The sequence below is a fragment of the Triticum aestivum genome, chromosome 7A (genome assembly GCF_018294505.1).
Source record: "Triticum aestivum cultivar Chinese Spring chromosome 7A, IWGSC CS RefSeq v2.1, whole genome shotgun sequence".
NCBI lineage: Eukaryota > Viridiplantae > Streptophyta > Magnoliopsida > Poales > Poaceae > Triticum > Triticum aestivum.
Genome location: NC_057812.1, coordinates 260,031,229 through 260,051,269, shown reverse-complemented (window position 1 = coordinate 260,051,269; position 20,041 = coordinate 260,031,229).

Sequence of the window (20,041 nt, the reverse complement as noted above, 5' to 3'; positions counted from 1 at the left end):
CACAATTTACCTGTTGAAATCCTAGGGAATCCTCCTCCACCTAAGGGTGATCCCGTGTTTGAGCTTAAACCGTTGCCTGATAATCTTAAATATGCTTATCTTGATGAAAAGAAGATATATCCTGTTATTATTAGTGCTAACCTCTGAGAGCATGAATAAGAAAGATTATTGAAAACTCGGAAGAAGCACCATGCTGCTATTGGATATACTCTTGATGATCTTAAGGGCATTAGTCCCACTCTATGTCAACATAAAATAAATTTGGAAGTAGATTCCAAACCAGTTCGTGATCCTCAACGACGTCGGAATCATAAAATGAAAGAAGTGGTAAGAAAAGAAATACTAAAGCTTCTAGAGGCAGGTATAATTTATCCTATTGCTGATAGTCAGTGGGTAAGCCCTGTTCATTGTGTCCCTAAGAAGGTAGGTATTACTATTGTTCCTAATGATAAAGATGAATTGATTCCACAAAGAATTATTACAGGTTATAGGATGGTAATTGATTTCCGCAAATTAAATAAGGCTACTAAGAAAGATCATTACCCCTTACCTTTTATTGATCAAATGCTAGAAAGATTATGCAAACATACACATTACTGCTTTCTAGATGGTTATTCTGGTTTCTCTCAAATACCTGTGTCGGCTAAAGATCAATCAAAGACTACTTTTACATGCCCTTTTGGTACTTTTGCTTATAGACGTATGCCTTTTGGTTTATGTAATGCACCTGCTACCTTTCAAAGATGCATGATGGCTATATTCTCTGACTTGTGTGAAAAGATTTGCGAGGTTTTCATGGACGACTTTTCCGTCTATGGATCTTCTTTTGATGATTTATTGAGCAATCTTGATCGAGTTTTGCAGAGATGTGAAGAAACTAATCTTGTCTTGAATTGGGAAAAGTGCCATTTTATGGTTAATGAAGGTATTGTCTTGGGGCATAAAGTTTTTGAAAGAGGTATTGAAGTTGATAAAGCCAAGGTTGATGCTATTGAAAAGATGCCATGTCCCAAGGACATCAAAGGTATAAGAAGTTTCCTTGGTCACGCCGGATTTTATAGGAGATTCATTAAGGACTTCTCAAAAATTTCTCGGCCTCTGACTAATTTATTACAAAAAGATATATCATTTGTTTTTGATGATGATTGCGTAGAAGCATTTGAAATACTTAAGAAAGCATTAGTCTCTGCACCTATTGTTCAGCCACCTGATTGGAATTTACCCTTTGAAATTATGTGTGATGCTAGCGATTATGCTGTAGGTGCTATTCTAGGGCAAAGAGTTGATAAGAAATTAACTGTTATCCATTATGCTAGTAAGACTCTAGACAATGCTCAAATAAATTATGCTACTACTAAAAAAGAACTTTTAGCAGTTGTATTTGCTTGTGATAAGTTCAGACCTTATATTGTTGATTCTAAAGTAACTATCCACACTGATCATGGTGCTATTAAATATCTTATGGAGAAGAAAGATGCTAAACCTAGACTTATTAGATGGGTTCTCTTGCTACAAGAATTTGATTTGCATATCGTTGATAGAAAAGGAGCTGAGAACCCCGTTGCAGACAACTTATCTAGGTTAGAGAATGTTCTGGATGACCCACTACCTATTGATGATAGCTTTCCTGATGAAAAATTAAATGTCATAAGTACTTCTCGTAATACCCCTTGGTATGTTGATTATGCTAATTACATAGTTGCTAAATTTATACCACCTTGCTTCACATACCAACAAAAGAAAAAGTTCTTCTATGATTTGAGACATTACTTTTGGGATGACCCACATCTTTATAAAGAAGGAGTAGACGGTGTTATTAGACGTTGTGTACCTGAGCATGAACAGGAATAGACCCTATGCAAGTGCCACTCTGAAACTTATGGAGGACACCACGCGGGAGATAGAACTGCACATAAGGTATTGCAATCCGGTTTTTATTGGCCTACTCTCTTTAAGGATGCCCGTAAGTTTGTCCTATCTTGTGATGAATGTCAAAGAATTGGTAATATTAGTAGACGTCAAGAAATGCCTATAAACTATTCACTTGTTATTGAACCGTTTGATGTTTGGGTCTTTGATTATATGGGACCCTTTCCTGCCTCTAATGGATATACACATATTTTAGTTGCCGTTGATTACGTTACTAAGTGGGTAGAAGCTATTCCAACTAGTAGTGCTGATCATAACACTTCTATTAAAATGCTTAAAGAAGTTATTTTTCCGAGGTTTGGAGTCCCTAGATATTTAATGACTGATGGTGGTTCACATTTTATTCATGGTGCTTTCCGTAAAATGCTTGCTAAATATGACGTCAATCATAGAATTGCATCTCCATATCACCCACAGTCTAGTGGTCAAGTAGAATTGAGTAATAGAGAACTTAAATTAATTTTGCAAAAGACTGTCAATAGGTCTAGAAAGAATTGGTCCAAGAAACTTGATGATGCATTATGGGCCTATAGAACTGCATATAAAAATCCTATGGGTATGTCTCCGTATAAAATGGTATATGGAAAAGCATGTCACTTACCTCTCGAACTAGAACATAAGGCATATGGGGCTATTAAAGAGCTCAACTATGATTTCAAACTTGCCGGTGAAAAGACGCTATTTGATATTAGCTCTCTTGATGAATGGAGAACCCAAGCTTATGAAAATGCCAAGTTGTTTAAAGAAAAGGTTAAAAGATGGCATGACAAAAGGATACAAAAGCGTGAGTTTAATGTAGGTGATTATGTATTGCTATACAACTCTCGTTTAAGATTTTTTGCAGGAAAACTTCTCTCTAAATGGGAAAGCCCCTATGTTATCGAGGAAGTCTATCGTTTCGGTGCAATAAAAACCAACAACTTCGAAGGCACAAATCCGAAGGTGGTAAACGGTCAAAGAATTAAACATTATATCTCAGGTAATCTCATAAATTTTGAAACCAATATTATTGAAATCGTAACCCCGAGGAATACATAAGGGACACTTTCCAGAATGTTTCAGATTCTGAAAAGGAATAGGTATGTGGTACAGTAAGTAAACTGACTCCAAAACAACTTTAAGGCAATATTTCTCTGTTTTGGAATATTTAGACAAATAGAAAATTAAGTAGCAGTCTGGGAAGGACACGAGGGCCCCATGAGGGTGGAGGGCGCGCCCTACCCCCCTGGGCACACCCCCTACCTCGTGACCACCTCGTGTGCCTTCTGGACTCCGTTTTCTTGCACGATACATATTTCGGTCGGTAAAAATTCACTATATATTCTCCCCAAGGTTTTGACTCCCGTATCACGCAAATATCCTCTGTTTTTGTTTTGAGCTGTTGCTGCTGCAGATTAGAGCAAGATGTCTTCTCAAGAGTCAGTCGGGGAGAGTCAGGTATCTGATCCTGCACCAGAACCAAGGGCAGACAGCGACCCTGACCACCTTGGGCCAGCAACGGAGGAAGAGATGGAGGCGGACTTAATGAGGGTAGATGCCATGGAGGATCAAGAAGTCACCTCTCGTTTCCGAGCTGGGTTCACGATGGGGGAACTACAGAGCTCAGCTATTCCAAACTCGGTTATCCCTTCCAATATTAGATTTCTTTCTTATGAAAATATGAAGAGGAGTGTCACTTGTTCTCCCGCAGCTATGAAACACCATTGGGTGCAAGGAGCTTTAGCCGTCACAGGAAAGCTTCATAAGGAAACAATGGACCTCAAGCAGCAAGTCAACAAGCTCGAGGAGGAGAATCGTATCCTGAGAGGAATCATCGCCAAGAATATTTCACCAACAACAAAGAAGAAGATATAATAACATGGGTATGGGCACTCCCCTTGGCAACCGCCAAGCTTGGGGGAGGTGCCTCGGTATCGTATCACAATCACAACTCCTATCTTTACCGTTTTCCTTAGTTCAATCCTATTAGTAGTATTTTGATCTAGCAGAATAAAGTTTTTGGCATGATCTAGTTTTAATTTTTGCTTTATGATCTCTCTATGTAATCGAGTCCGTGAGCTATATAATAAAGATTAGTGTTGAGTCAAGGGCTTGATTTTCTTGCTATGATCTTGGGTGAATAAAAGAAAAGAGAAAAAGAATAAGAAGAAACAAAAGTTCATATTGATCTTATTGATAGTAATGACTTCACATAGAAAGAGTGTGATGATTAAAAGTTGTTGGGAGTTGGCAGACATAGCTTTGGTCATCGTTGCAATTAATAGGAAGTAATAAGGAAAGAGAGGTTTCACATATAAATATACTATTATTGACATCTTTTATGATTGGGAACACTCATCAAAATATGACATGCTAAAGAGTTGATGTTGGGCAAGGAAGACAATGTAATGGGTTATGTTTTCTTATATCTGAGATAAAGTATGTTGTCATGGATCATCCAACATGTTGAGCTTGCCTTTCCCCCTCATGCTAGCCAAATTCTCAGCACCAAGTAGAGATACCACTTGTGCTTCCAAATACCCTTAAACAAGTTTTGCCATGAGAGTCCACCATATCTACCTATGGATTGAGTAAGATCCTTCAAGTAAGTTGTCATTGGTGCAAGCAATAAAAATTGCTCTAAATATGTATGATTAGTGTGGGAGAAATAAGCTTTATATGATCTTGTGATGTGGAAGTAATAAAAGCGACGGACTGCATAATAAAGGTTCATATCACAAGGGGCAATATAAAGTGACGTTCTTTCGCATTAAGATTTTGTGCGTCCAACCATAAAAGCGCATGGCAACCTCTGCTTCCCTCTGTGAAGGGCCTATCTTTTATTATTATCTTCTACCTGATGCAAGAGTCATGGTGATCTTCACCTTTCCTTTTTACATTTTATCCTTTGGCAAGCACAGTGTGTTGGAAAGATCCTGATAGATATATCTAATTGGATGTAGGGGGGCATGAGTTATTATTGTTGACATTACCCTTGAGGTAAAAGGTTGTGGGGCGAAACTATAAGCCCCTATCTTTCTCTGTGTCCGATTAAAACTCCGTAACCACAAGTATTGCACAAGTGTTAGCAATTATGAAGGACTAGATGATAGTTGAGTATGTGGACTTGCTTTTCAGCTATGACATAGACTCTTTCTGATGTTATGATAAATTGCAATTGCTTCAATGACTGAGGTTATAGTTTGTTGATTCTCAATAAGGTTTCTGATTCATACTTTTGCATTGTGAATAGATCATCACTTGAACATAAGTAATCATATGACAATATCTATATATGTTGTTGTTATGAGAATAATCATGATGCCCTCATGTATGTATTTTATTTTTATCGACGCCTCTACCTCTAAACATGGGGACATATTTATTGTTATCGACTTTCGCTTGAGGACAAGCAAGGTCTAAGCTTGGGGGAGTTGATACATCCATTTTGCATCATGCTTTTATATCGATATTTATTGCATTATGGGCTGTTATTTCACATTATGTCACAATACTTATGGCTATTCTCTCTTATTTTACAAGGTTTACATAAGGAGGGAGAATGCCGGCAACTGGAATTCTGGGCTGGAAAAGGAGCAAATATTAGAGACCTATTCTACACAACTCCAAAAGTCCTGAAACTCCACAGAATACCGTATAATAAATAATGAAAAATCCTTGCCAAAGATGAAGACCAGGGGGCCCACACCCTTGCCACGAGGGTGGGGGGCGCCCCCCCTAGGGCGCGCTCCCTACCTTGTGGGCCCCCTGGTGGCTCTTTGATGACCATCTTCTCCTATATGAAGTCTTTTGTCGAGAAAAAAAATAAGAAGCAACCTTTCGGGACGAAACTCCGCCGCCACGAGGCGGAACCTTGGCGGATCCAATCTAGAGCTCCGGCAGAGCTGTTCTGTCGGGGAAACTTCCCTCCTGGAGGGGGAAATCATCGCCATCGTCATCACCAATGCTCCTCTCATCAGGAGAGGGCAATCTCCATCAACATCTTCATCAGCGCCATCTCATCTCAAAACCCTAGTTCATCTCTTGTATCCAATTCTTGTCTCCATGTCCGGGATTGGTGCTAGTAGGTTGCTAGTAGTGTTAATTACTCCTTGTAGTTGATGCTAGTTGGTTTAATTGGTGGAAGATCATATGTTCAGATCCTTTATGCGTAGTATTACCCCTTTGATTATGAATATGAATATGCTTTCTGAGTAGTTACGTTTGTTCCTGAGGACAAGGGAGAATTCATGCTATTAGTAGTCATGTGAATTTGGTATTCGTTCGATATTTTGATGAGATGTATGTTGTCTAGCCTCTAGTGGTGTTATGTGAACGTCGACTACATAACACTTCACCATAATTTGGGCCTAGAGGAAGGCATTGGGAAGTAATAAGTAGATGATGGGTTGCTACAGTGACAGAAGCTTAAACCCTAGTTTATGCGTTGCTTCGTAAGGGGATGATTTGGATCCATATGTTTCATGCTATGGTTAGGTTTACCTTAATACTTTTGTTGTAGTTGCGGATGCTTGCAACAGAGGTTAATCATAAGTGGGATGCTTGTTCAAGTAAGAACAACACCCAAGCACCGGTCCACCCACATGTCAAATTATCAAAGTACCAAACGCAAATCATATGAATGTGATGAAAACTAGCTTGACGATATTCCCATGTGTCCTCGGGAGCGCTTTTCCTTATATAAGAGTTTGTCCAGGCTTGTCCTTTGCTACAAAAAGGATTGGGCCACCTTGCTGCACTTTATTTACTTTTGTTACTTGTTGCTCGTTACAAATGATCTTATCAGCAAACTATCTGTTACTACTTATTTCAGTACTTGCAGAGAATACCTTGCTGAAAACCGCTTATCATTTCCTTCTGCTCCTCGTTGGGTTCGACACTCTTATTTATTGAAAGGACTACGGTAGATCCCCTATACTTGTGGGTCATCAACGATCACTTCATAATTAAATTAGATTTGGAATTCAAATAGTTACATTCCATTTGATTCACTACGTAAAATTTGATTTAAGAAAATAAAAATATAGGTCATGAGACAAGAAAATTTACAGTTTATGTGTATTTTGGACTATGTTTTTACGTTTGTAATTTTAAATAAAATAAAATATTTTTACGGCCATTATATATTTTCTTACGGTCTTTTTTTGCGTCGAAAATAAGAAAAAACTTACGGAACGTAAAATTACGGTGCGTTGATGGTAAAATAGAGGGGGTGAAGAATAAATATTCCTCACCCAGGGTGACGAATAGCGTGTTATATATATATATATATATATATATATATATATATATATATATATAAAACACTATTCTAATCACGGGATCAGAATATTATTCTGATCACAACATGAACTTCCTGAGTTACATGCTTGAACTTCACTCTGTAGGAACCCGACCTTCGGGCTATCTTCTCAACCATGTCTCCTCGTGCAAATTTTTTTGGTCAGTCATGTTCTATGCGATGTAAGTGTAATCTACAAACGGTTTTTAGCAACTAAATTCCCATTTTAAATAGGAATCTTGCTCATTGGCGGATTTGCTCTCGGGTCGTGATGAAACATGTCTCTGTTGCAATTTTACTGCCTGAGTTGTTCGACCTGAACTTCCCCTAGTGCTAGGTTGAAATTCCGCAAACATTGCCCAAATGGGGCATGCGATATACCGTTCGAAAGCTACGGACATGAGTATCATGAACCAAGTTAACTTTTTGGCAAAATGTAAGCAATTTAAGAGCAGTTTTGAAAACTGTTTTTTCTTCATACAAAAAACGTGAATCATATTTTTGATCGCATTTCAAAACTGTTCATCGGAATGAGGCAAATAATATGTTGTTGGAAAGCTGCTGCAAAACCGCTCCTTCCACATGCTGAAAGTTTTCTCTAATTTCCTACAGTTAAAGAATAATTTGGAAAATCGTAAAATTTCACAAACCAAACAACCGAGTTCGTATTTTCTATGTCATTTCTAAACGGCTAATCCAATGGAGGCAAATGATATGGCGTTGGAAAACTTATGAAAATGCGCTACTTTTTCATGTTTAAAGTTTTTTCTAATTTTGAATGGTTTAAAAGTAATTTAGAAAACGGTCCAAGTTGCACCAAGTTCGTACTTTCGAGCTAATTTTTTAACCGTACGTCCGAATGTTGCAAATGATATGGTGTTGGAAAGCTTGAGGAAATGCGAAACTTTTTGGTATATATTGTTTCTCCAAATTCCTTACTGTTTTAAGTCAATTTTGAAAATGGCTAAAAATGTATTTTCGTTGTAACTTTTACCAACTTTATCGGAATGGGGCAAATAATATATCGCTGAAAAGCTAAGGAAAATGTGAAACTTTTTCATGTTGATGGTTTCCTCCGATTCTTATCTGTTTTCAAGTAATTTCAAAAATGGTGAGACCATTCGTTCTGCCTTTATCGCAAAATAGATTTTTCAAAAATGCACCGCGTGAAGAACCTGAACTTCTCGGCATGTCTACTTGAACTTCACTCTGTTTTTCATGGGCTTTTTTGCCCGTAGCTCTCCATCCACTCACCGGAACACTCACCGAAATTGAGCAAGTAATATACCGGTGGAAAGCTGATGTAAACACACAACTTTGACGTGTTGATCATTTTTTCATACTTGCGATGATTTAGAAGTTTGTCATCTGAAATTCATTCACTATAGTAGTAGAACTTCCTGCTGTTTTCATGTTGAACTTCTGTGACGTACTTTCGTTTGTAATTTTCTCATTCATTTGTCCGTGTTACACAAATGATATTCCTTTTGTACAAACCTCTCTCACAATAATTTTTTAAACTTTCTTTGATGGAGGACTTGAACTTACAACAACAAAACTTTTAGACTTTGCTTTTTTATTCCTTTTTAATACAAATGCACACCGTGTAGTACGTGAACTTCTGGTGGTTATCAATCTGAACTTCTCTCGGTTACGCGAAAATATTTGAGTTTTATAAACATTGACCTTTTTATTTGAACTTCATTGTGTCTTTTTAGAAATGTGAAAATTGGAGGTTTTTTAGAAAATTCAAACTTCTTCGTTATTTCAAATTGAACTTATTGGTTTATTCTTTAGTAACTAGTAAAATCCGATTTTTTTTCAAATAGATATCGAACTGCTCCACTTTTTCCAATTGAACTTTTTGGTTTTATTCTCTAATAACGTGAAAAACTGAGTTTTCTTACATACATTGAAGTACTCAATTTTTTAAAATTGACCTTTTTCGTTTTAATCTTTAGTATTGGGGGAAAATGCCCAAAATGGCATTATTATTATTTTGTATTTTGAGCTTCTAAATCCCATGTTTTGATATAATTTGAACTTCTGTGTTATTTTTACTTTGAACTTCATATTTTTTTGAGTAAAGTTTTTGTTTTTCATTTTTAACTAAACATAAATTAGACTACTTTTTTATTTCTGATCTTCATGGTCGATTCTTTAATAATAGATGATATCCGAGTTTTCGTTTGTAACACTATTATAAAGGATTATTAATTCGAACTTCTATATTGGTTTTATTTCTTTTATTGACGGAAAAAGATTCTAGATTTGTAATAAACATCAAACTGCTCATCTATTTAATTTGAAATTCTGTTTTTTATAAATTATAAAAATTCATCGAAATCCATGGGAATAATTTGATCCTTTTTGTTCTGTCATTTTCTTTGACCTCTCCATTTTATTAACTTTAAACTTTCAGAGTTAAGACAAGTCCATTTATAAGCGGGGAAATTCATTTAATTTTTTAGTTGTTCCATTTAATTAAATTTGAACTTCTTCATTTTTTTTCTTTACTAACGAGAAAAAAATCCGAGTTTTTTTATAAACTTTGAACTTCTCTGTTATTTCAATTTGAACTTCTTAGTTTGATTCTTAGAAAAAATGTTTTTAAATAAGCATCAAGCATTTTAAAAAAAAATGAACTTCATAGTTTTATTTTTCATAGAAACAGAAAGAATTTTGGATTTTCTGTATACATTGATTTTTTATTTCTTGATTTTAGTTTAACTTCTTGATTTTATTTCTTTAGTAACAAGGAAAATATACTTTTTATAAATATCGGACTACTCTATTTTTGTAAATTGGACTTCTTGGTTTATTTATTTGAGTAACGAAAAAAATCCTAGTTTTGTAATAATATTGAAACGGTTTGTTATTTAAATTTGAACTTCGAGAGTATTTTATTTAGAAATGGTGAAAATACTTTATTGTGAATTTTGAACTGTTCTATTTTAAGATTTTGAAGTACCGTGTTATTTTATTTTGAACTTCTTTTTTTCATTCTTTAATAAGAAGAAATCTGAATTTTGTACAAACATCGTACTGCTCCATTTTTAATCAAACTTCTAGGGTTTTTTAACGGAGAATATCATGTTTTTTAGTAAAATTGTCTGAGATGCTTTTTTTTAATTCTAGCTTGTTGGGTTTCTAATAAACTTTTAACTTCTTTGTCTTTTAAATTTCAACCTCAAGGTTTTTTCTTGAAACAAGGAAATCTTTCTCTTATAATATTTGAAATGGTTATTTTTCATTCAAAATTCTTGGTTTTTTCACTCGTGTGCACACATTTTTTACAGAGAAAAATGTATGCAAACATTTTTGTGAAGTAAATAGTAAGAGAGATAAAAAATATAAGGATATGGTGTTGAGAGCAAGCCTATCGCTTAGACCAACACACGTCCAGTAATCCCACAAGCACACACACACACACACACACACATGTCCTGTAACCACACAGGAGTTATGCGAACCACTGTGACGGCCGGTGTATAACAGTAGTACAACTTGGCGTACATCTGTAGTAGAATTTTCATGGTCGCTGACATACAACTGTAGTAGAACTTAGCGTATAGCCATAGTAGAACTTCACCACCATTGGCGTTTAGTCATAGTAGAAAACATGGGTGTAGTAGAACGTCTTGTGGTGATAATAGGTGCAGGTGGCGTGACTTGCTACTGTAGAAGCAGTCAGCAGAAGGAGGGCTGACTCGGCAACGGAAGGCTTGCGCTTTAGATTGCTTGCGCTGGATACTGAACAAAAGGATTCTGCCTGCGACCGTGGTGGTCCAGCTACGCGAGGTGATTGGCATGGAGAAGGGAGTCAGAGGAGCCAATCAAAACACCTGCTAGTTCATATCAATAATTTTTTTTAGTTCAAAATTAAGAGTAGATAAGCAGCAAGACTAGCATATTTTACCTTTTTTGTTTGTAGAAAGATGTACATTGGTACTACTGTTTGAAAACAAACTCTACTGCTGTTTGAAGACTAACACATCTGGTTGAGTATTCTACAAACCTGTCCATCAACTTCAATAATTCATAGAATTGACCATACAAATTCAGAGTGCATTCAATAGTAGGAATGACATGACACCATCAACTGTCAACTAAATCTAACATCCTACCATCAAATTATAAACAAGTGACGTCGCGATGTAAAACATTGTTGATCCAGAAATATTTTTTCATCTTCTAGTAGCTTTTGCCCGCCAAAACCAACACCCACGTGCCAAGAAATGTTGCTGCCGCTGACCAAATTGTCAGCTCCACATGTATGTTCGCTTGACAGTGCACGGTTTTCACTCGACAGATCGTCACCGGCTTTCCTCTAAGATGACGCAGTCTACATCAAGTGGCCATTTGGAGGAGAGGATTCACATATGTAGTGAAGAAACAGAAAATGGCGCCCGTCATGGATGGTGCACTGACGAGAATAGCATGGTTGCAGCGGGATCATACGGACATTGCGCCTATGAACATACCTGGGCTTTGTGATTGAACAGCCTGGCACCATGGTGGAAGAGCCCCACCTGGATGAGGCGGTGCGGTGGCTGTGGAGCCTCGCCGGGGGAAGTCAAGAAGAGCCGGAGGGTGGGAGACATAGCCGTGGGTTGCTGGCGCGCGATGCCTCGGGGAGGCCCGCATCGTGCGAGGGAGGAGACTTGGCGGCAGAACCGGAGGCACTCGCTCGATCTCGTTAACGGGGAAGAACATAGGCACGCTGATGAGCACAGGTACCGGTGACGCATGGAGGTGCATGGATCCCAGTGGCGGTGGTGGTGGGAAGGTGGAGGTGCGGGGAGGTGGGTTGCGGCGGCTGTTGTGCGCAGGCGGTGGCGCAGGGAAGTGGTTGGGCGGCCCACATGGCTGCTAGGTCGGCGCCCAAGCTAGGGCGCGGCGGCGAGGATCTAGGAGGTCGCGCCGCCTGCGGAGGGGGGTCATTGGGGTCAGGGTCGGGGTTGGATTTTTGCTTTTTTTAGCTGCTGGTTCGGCAAGTTCAAGAGTATCGTGATCAGAGTAACTATTCTAATCCCGGGATTAGAATAGTGTTGTTCTATATATATATATATATATATATATATATATATATATATATATTTCAATATGTTCCTAGAGAAAACTAAGTTGGAAAGATGATAGTAGCAATGATGCGGACTGGGTCCGTGATCTGAGGATTATCCTCATTGCTGCACAGAAGAATTATGTCCTTGATGCACCGCTAGGTGACAAACCTGTTGCAGAAGCAGATGCAGACATTATGAACGTTTTGCATGCTCGATATGATGACTACTTGATAGTTTAGTGCGCCATGCTTTAAGGCTTAGAACCGGGACTTCAAAAACGTTTGGAATGCCACGGAGCATATGAGATGTTCCAAGAGCTGAAAATTGGTATTTCAGATTCATGCCCGAATCAAGAGGTATGAGACCTCTGACAAGTACTTTGCCTACAAGATGGAGGAGAATAGCTCAACCAGTGAGCATGTACTTAGAATGTCTGGATACTACAATCACTTGAATCAAGTGGGAGTTAATCTTCCAGATAAGATAGTGATTGACAGAGTTCTCTAGTCACTATCACCAAGTTACTAGAACTTCGTGATGAACTATAATATGCAAGGGATGACAAAAACAATTCCCAAGCTCTTCGCGATGCTGAAATTGGAGAAGGTAGAAATCAAGAAAAAGCATCAAGTGTTGATGGTTAACAAAACCACTAGTTTCAAGAAAAAGGGCGAGGGAAAGAAAGGGAACTTCAAGAAGAATGGCAAGCAAGTTGCCACTCCCGTGAAGAAGCCCAAAGCTGGACCCAAGTCTGAAACTAAGTGCTTCTACTGCAAAGGAGATGGTCACAGGAAGTGGAATTGCCCCAAATACTTGGCCGATAAGAATGATGGCAAAGCGAACAATGTATATTTGATATACATATTATTGATGTGTATTTTACTAGTGTTCATAGTAACCCCTAAGTATTTGATACCGGTTCTGTCGTGGATTTGTCACGGCAGATGTCCTAGTGTGAGGACTTAGTCGTGAGGCCAACGCATCTATGTAGTAGCTTGAGAGGGGTTGAGTGGGACAAGATACGTGAGATTTTTTACCCAGGTTCGGCCCCTCATGGTGAAGGTAAAAGCCTACATCCTGCTTCATTGATATTGATGATGATGATCACGATTACTAGGGTGCTCTATCTTGAGAGCTATAGACCTGTCGGTCTAACCCTAACTTGTCAAACTCGTGAATCTTCTCCCTCTTCGGGTGCCCTGTCCCTCCTTATATAAGTTGGAGGGGCGGGTTACATGTGGAGTCCTAGTAGGATTAGGACTAGCCTATCTTCTATACAAGTCTGTGTCTTGCTTCCTTGTAAGGGAAATATTCATCATGCCTTTCCTCTTAAGCCGTCCCACCATAATATGAGCCGGCCTTGCCACAAGCCGCCTTATGGGCCATTGGGTCTTGTCGTCTGTCTGACCCACCCGCGGGGTTACAATGAGTCACAAAGCTTAGGCGGGTTACCCATGAGTCACAAAGCTTCGGCGGGTCACCAGTGAGTCGCCAAGTTCCGGCCGGGTCATACATTCGGCCGGGTCATACCACGGGGTATATCCCCGACATTAGCCCCCAGTTTAATTTGGATTTATCCATGTTAAACTGATCCTGCAAAATAAACACAAGAACAAATTTGACAGGTTGTGCTCTGGGTTAAAAGTTTTTCTGAACCGGCACCTGATCATCCTTAAGTCCTTGTAATTTCCTTCTTCTGGAAAGTCTGGGTCAATAGACGAGCTTCATAATCAATTTGCTGACCTTGGTTTCTCATAGAAAATATTGTGAAGAATAATTCATTTGATTCAGCTCCCAATGCTTAAAAAATATTGGTCTTGAAATACTCATCTGATTTTCAGCCGGCTTGAAGATGTAGAACTTGCCGATTTATCATTGCCAAAATTGCTGGTTTGTCAATATTGATGGCACCGGGTCATAATTGTTGCTAACATCAAGCTTGAAAGTGTACCTCCCTTATATGCATATAACTTGTAGCCCTAAGTCTTAAGAAGGGAGCGTAGTAACAACTTAAGACTTGCTTCAATATAAATGTTGCAACCTTGAAAAAATCCTGGTTGTTTGCTACCTCTTGAGCATGCGTTGGTTTTCCCTTGAAGAGGAAAGGGTGATGCAGCAAAGTAGCGTAAGTATTTCCCTCAGTTTTTGAGAACCAAGGTATGAATCCAGTAGGTGACAACACACAAGTCACCTAGTACCTGCACAAAGAATCAAGAACCTTGCATCAAACGCGATAAAGGGGTTGTCAATCCCTTCACGGTCACTCGCAAAATTGAGATCTGATAAATATAGTAAGATAGTTTTTGGTATTTTGGTTGTATAGATTGGAAAGTAAAGATTGCAAAATAGTAAACAAGATGTGATGTAAATAAAAGAGATGCAATATAATAAGAAAGAGACCCGGGGGCCAAAGGTTTCACTAGTGGCTTCTCTCAAGATAGCATGTATTATGGTGGGTGAACAAATTACTGCCGAGCAATTGATAGAAAAGCGCATAGTTATGAAGATATCTAAGGAAATGACCATGAATATAGGCATCACGTCCGTGTCAAGTAGATCAAAACGATTCTACATCTACAACTATTACTCCACACATCGACCGCTATCCAGCATGCATCTAGAGTATTAAGTTCACAAGAGCAGAGTAATGCATGAAGCAAGATGACATGATGTAGAGGGATAAACTCAAGCAATATGATATAAACTCCATCTTTTTATCCTCGATGGCAACAATACAATACGTGCCTTGCTGCCCCTACTCTCGCTGGGAAAGGACATCGAAAGATTGAACCCAAAGCTAAGCACTTCTCGCATTGAAAGAAAGATCAATCTAGTAGGCCAAACTAAACCGATAATTCGAAGAGACTTATAAAGATATCAAATCATGCATATAAGAATTCAGAGAAGAACCAAATAATATTCATAGATAATCAAGTTCATAAATCCACAATTCATCGAATCTCGGCAAACACACTGCAAAAGAGTATTACATCAAATAGATCTCTAGAAAATCGAGGAGAACTTTGTATTGAAGATCAAAGAGAGAGAAGAAGCCATCTAGCTAATAACTATGGATCCAAAGGTCTGTGGCAAACTACTCACGCTTCATCGGAGAGGCTATGGTTTTGATGTAGAAGCCCTCCGTGCTCGATTCCCCTTCCGGCAGATCGCCGAAAAAGGCCCCAAGATGGGATCTCACGGGTACAGAAGGTTGCGGAGGTGGAAAAGTGGTTTCGTGGATCCCCCTGATGTTTCTAGGGTATAAGAGTATATATAGGCGTAAGAAGTACGTCGCTGGAGCTTCATGGGGCCCACGAGGGTGGGGGCGTGCCCTCCTGCCTCGTGGCCGCCTCGCGAGGTTCCAGACATCCTCTCCAAGTCTCCTGGTTTGCATTCGGTCCAATAAAGATCATCGCGAAGGTTTCATTCCGTTTGGATTCCTTTTGGTATTCCTTTTCTGTGAAACACTAAAATATGCAAAAAAAAACAGAAACTGGCACTGGGCCTCTGGTTAATAGGTTAGTCCCAAAAATAATATAAAAGAGCATATTAAAGCCCATTAAACATCAAAAACAGATAATATAATAGCATGGAACAATCACAAATTATAGATACGTTGGAGACGTATCATTGTTCATCTCAATCACTAGTCAAAACTAAATATTCCACATATGTAACCCCCAAGTGTCGGGTTGTCATGCTTGCAGCAACCTGGGGCTTGTAATTGCCTTATGCTCATAAAAACTTCAACCAGTGTAGCCCCCAAGGGCCGGCTCAGCAAGACAATACTGAGCTTGGACCTTATATATACTTCATTGAAAATAACATCGTATGATGTAGCCTCCATCATCGGGCTTGAACCCATGACCACAAGGTTAAGAGCATTGTGCTCTACCAACTAAGCAATGGACCCTTTAGTATAATGGATTAAAGCTTGTGTACTTTGAAGTTTTGATAGGAGCAATTAGTAGCCCCCAAGGGTCGGCTCATTATGATGTGACGAGTCGGGTCTTCAATAAGGCGAGCAAAAAATGACTTTGCATTAGCCCCCAAGTGTCATGGTGCATGCTTGCAGCGACATGGGAATTCCATATTTGATATAATCATGATTTGAATAATGTAGCCCCCAAGCCCTGGGTCGTATGCCTGCAACGACTCAGAACTCAATAAAACCATATCCATTGTCCGAATGATGTTGCAGAAAGCCTTTGCATATCAGATTTAAACCATGCTCTCTGTTGTGAACCGATACTCTTGGATGAAGACATAATAGCCATTGCTCCGAAGTGGATTTTGAAAACCTTAATCATAATACTTATCTGTTGACAAGTAAATCCAGAGTTAAATACCCGGCGGCTCTTGGCCGATGGCGACTTAATACACATCCATTGTAATCCGGGATTTTTGTAACCCGGTGGCTCATAGCCTTTACGAAAATCAATAATTGATAACCCTTTTGAAACACCAATTTCAATCTTTGATGATGGGCTTGAACTTAATTATTTATGTAAGTCATAACTCTGCAAATCATGCACAGAGTTTAAACAACATATGCCCTAGCGACTTAACATCAAAAGCCAGGGCGGGTAACAACCCAAACATAATATAGTCTTATGCAATTATTGAAAAGACTAGAATTAAGGCCAATCAAGCGTAAACATACAGGCAACTTAAACTTAAAAGCCAGGGCGGGTTATCAAACCTTGCATATTCATATAACCAGGAAAACATACTTGTAGGATTGATTTATATGGTTGGCTTACATTTCCATACCTAGTGAAGGTAACAATCCAATGATTTATAAGCGCATGATTCCAATGGCGCAATCCAAAACATAGTGGCGATTTAACGTCCAAAGCCAGGGCGGGTTATCAAACCTCGCATATTCATCCAGCAATTTAAAAATATACCTGGAAAATTGGCTCAAATTGCCGGCTTACATTGCCACATCCCGTGAGGGTGACAACCCAAGTATTCATAAGCGCATAATCCCAATTGTGCAATCCAAAGTGTACTACCGACTTAAAGTCCATAGCCAGGGCGGTTTACCAAACCCAAAATATTCATACCGTTATTGAAAGACATACCTGTAGATTAATACCATGGTGATGCCTTGATAATTATAATCCGGGGCCAGTATCAAACCAGAGTCATGAATTATCATCAGTTTGATTGCTCAAGGCAAAATATCATGGCGACTTAAAGTCTGCTATCCGGACGGGTTATCAAACCTAAATATGCTCAATGATGAGTCATATATCAAGGCTACATGTCATGTGAAATCGGTTTGTATAGCCGGCTTACAACGCCATATGCAGCAAGGGTAATAGCCCAAACACTTAGAGCACAGTGCCCTGTTCAATTTATTCATACTGTCAGCTTACAACGCCATACGCAGCAAGGGTAACATCCCAAAGACTTAGAGTACAGAGCTCCATGCGTATAATCAAATCAGACTGGCGATTATCATCCAAAGCCAGTCCGGGTTATCAAAACTCCAGATAGATTCAAATGTGAATAATAAGGATCAAGGCGACGTGGCCTGAATCAATTTCAAACCATATATCCATATGGTACAAACAATGAACCTCAAAAAGTGTTCAAAACAATAAAAAATCAGAAAAATCAAGGCCTTCACAGGCTGCCAAGTCTCAATATCAAGTGCTATTCAACGGGCCGCACAACCAGTAAGTTCATCCTTAATTCAAACCTGTATGTCGGGCCTCACATGACCAATCACCGATTTAACTTTGACAAGTTCAGGGTCTTTATAAGATTGATTGTCAAGAGTACGGCGAGTCATTCCAGGATTACCTGGTCGGAGTGGCAAGCATACACAGGCACGATAACCCGGATTTTTGGTGAATACACCCGGCGTCCAAGCCTATTACAAGGGACAAACAAAGCTCTGTTTCAATTAACAAGAAGCCCCCAAGTAATTTTTCAATCCAGGCATATAAGCCGGACCAATAGGGTAGTCATAACTATGCTCAATGAGCAGGAAGCCCCCAAGTAATTTTTAACAAGCCATCAAGGCAGGTTACCTATGTTTGAACTGCACATTACAGCAAGTTCTCTTTGGTAACAATTCAACTTGGGCAGAGAACCCCCAAGCTATTTGCAATCAAGGCGTACAAGCTGGATCAGTAGGGTAGTCATAGCTATGCTCAATGAGCAGGAAGCCCCCAAGTAATTTTTAACAAGGAAAGTAAGCCGGATCAAGAGGGTAATCACAACTATGCTCAGTGAGCAGGAAGCCCCCAAGTGACCAATAATGTGATAAGCCAATAAGGCAGGATACCCATGTTTGAACCACGCATCATAGCAGCAAGTTCACTTTGGTAACCTTTAATTTTTCCTGAGAACTCGAACTTGCAAGAGATGGACTCTTTTTGAACCGGAATTCTAAACCGGTTATTGAGAGCTTCAAAGCTTTGAGAGACAAATTTCCCTTGAGTCGGATTTTAAATCGGAATCCTTCATTTTAAGCCAGAATTTTTTTGATGTCCTTTAATTTTTTATCAATATGTCAATAGCCTCCAGAATCGGGTTATCTTCCCTTCAATGACCTGGAGTTCTTGAATTTACTGAAACTGGCCAATTCTGCCGAGTCATGTTATTGTAGCCCCTGAGTCTCAAGATGGCTCGAAGAGCTGGCTTGAGATTCTTCATACTTGGCCGTAATATAAACCGGTATGAGTCATTCAACAACTCAGTGATAATAGTCCCTTTTGTAGTAGACAACTTGTCCTACATTGGAGAACTTGCAAGCCAGAGTAATTGCTCTTTTTAAAGAAAGCAATATATAATATAAAAATATACTGTTTAGATTGCTCTTTTTGGTATTTTTGTATAGATTGGAAAGTAAAGATTGCAAACGGCAACAGAAATGGCTAGTTGACGGGAAACTAATATGATGTAAAGTAGACCCGGGGGCCATAGGTTTCACTAGTGGCTTCTCTCAAGATAGCATATATTACGGTGGGTGAACAAATTACTGCCGAGTAATTGATAGAAAAGCGCATAGGTCTGATGATATCTAGGCATGATCATGAACATAGGCATCACGTCCGTGTCAAGTAGACCAGAACGATTCTGCATCTACTACTATTACTCCACACATCGGCCGCTATCCAGCATGCATCTAGAGTATTAAGTTCATAAGAACAGAGTAACGCATTAGGCAATATGACATGATGTAGAGGGATAAACTCAAGCAATATGATATAAACCCCATCTTTTTATCCCCGATGGCAACAATGCAATACATGCCTTGCTGCCCCTGCTGTCACTGGGAAAGAACACCGCAAGATTGAACCCAAAGCTAAGCACTTCTCCCATTGCAAGAAAGATCAATCTAGTAGGCCAAACCAAACTGATAATTCGAAGAGACTTGCAAAGATATCAAATCATGCATATAAGAATTCGGATAATAATCTAATATTGTCCATAGATAATCTTAATCATAAAGCCACAATTCATCAGATCTCGGCAAACACACCGCAAAAAGAATTACATCGAATAGATCTCCAAGAACATCGAGGAGAACTTTGTATTGAGAACCAAAGAGGGAGAAGAAGCCATCTAGCTAATAACTATGGACCCGAAGGTCTATGGTAAACTACTCACACATCATCGGAGAGGCTATGGTGTTGATGTAGAAGCCCTTCGTGATCGAATCCCCCTCCGATAGATCGCCGGAAAAGGTCCCCAGATGGGATCTCACGGGTACGGAAGGTTGCGGCGGTGGATAAGTGGTTTCATG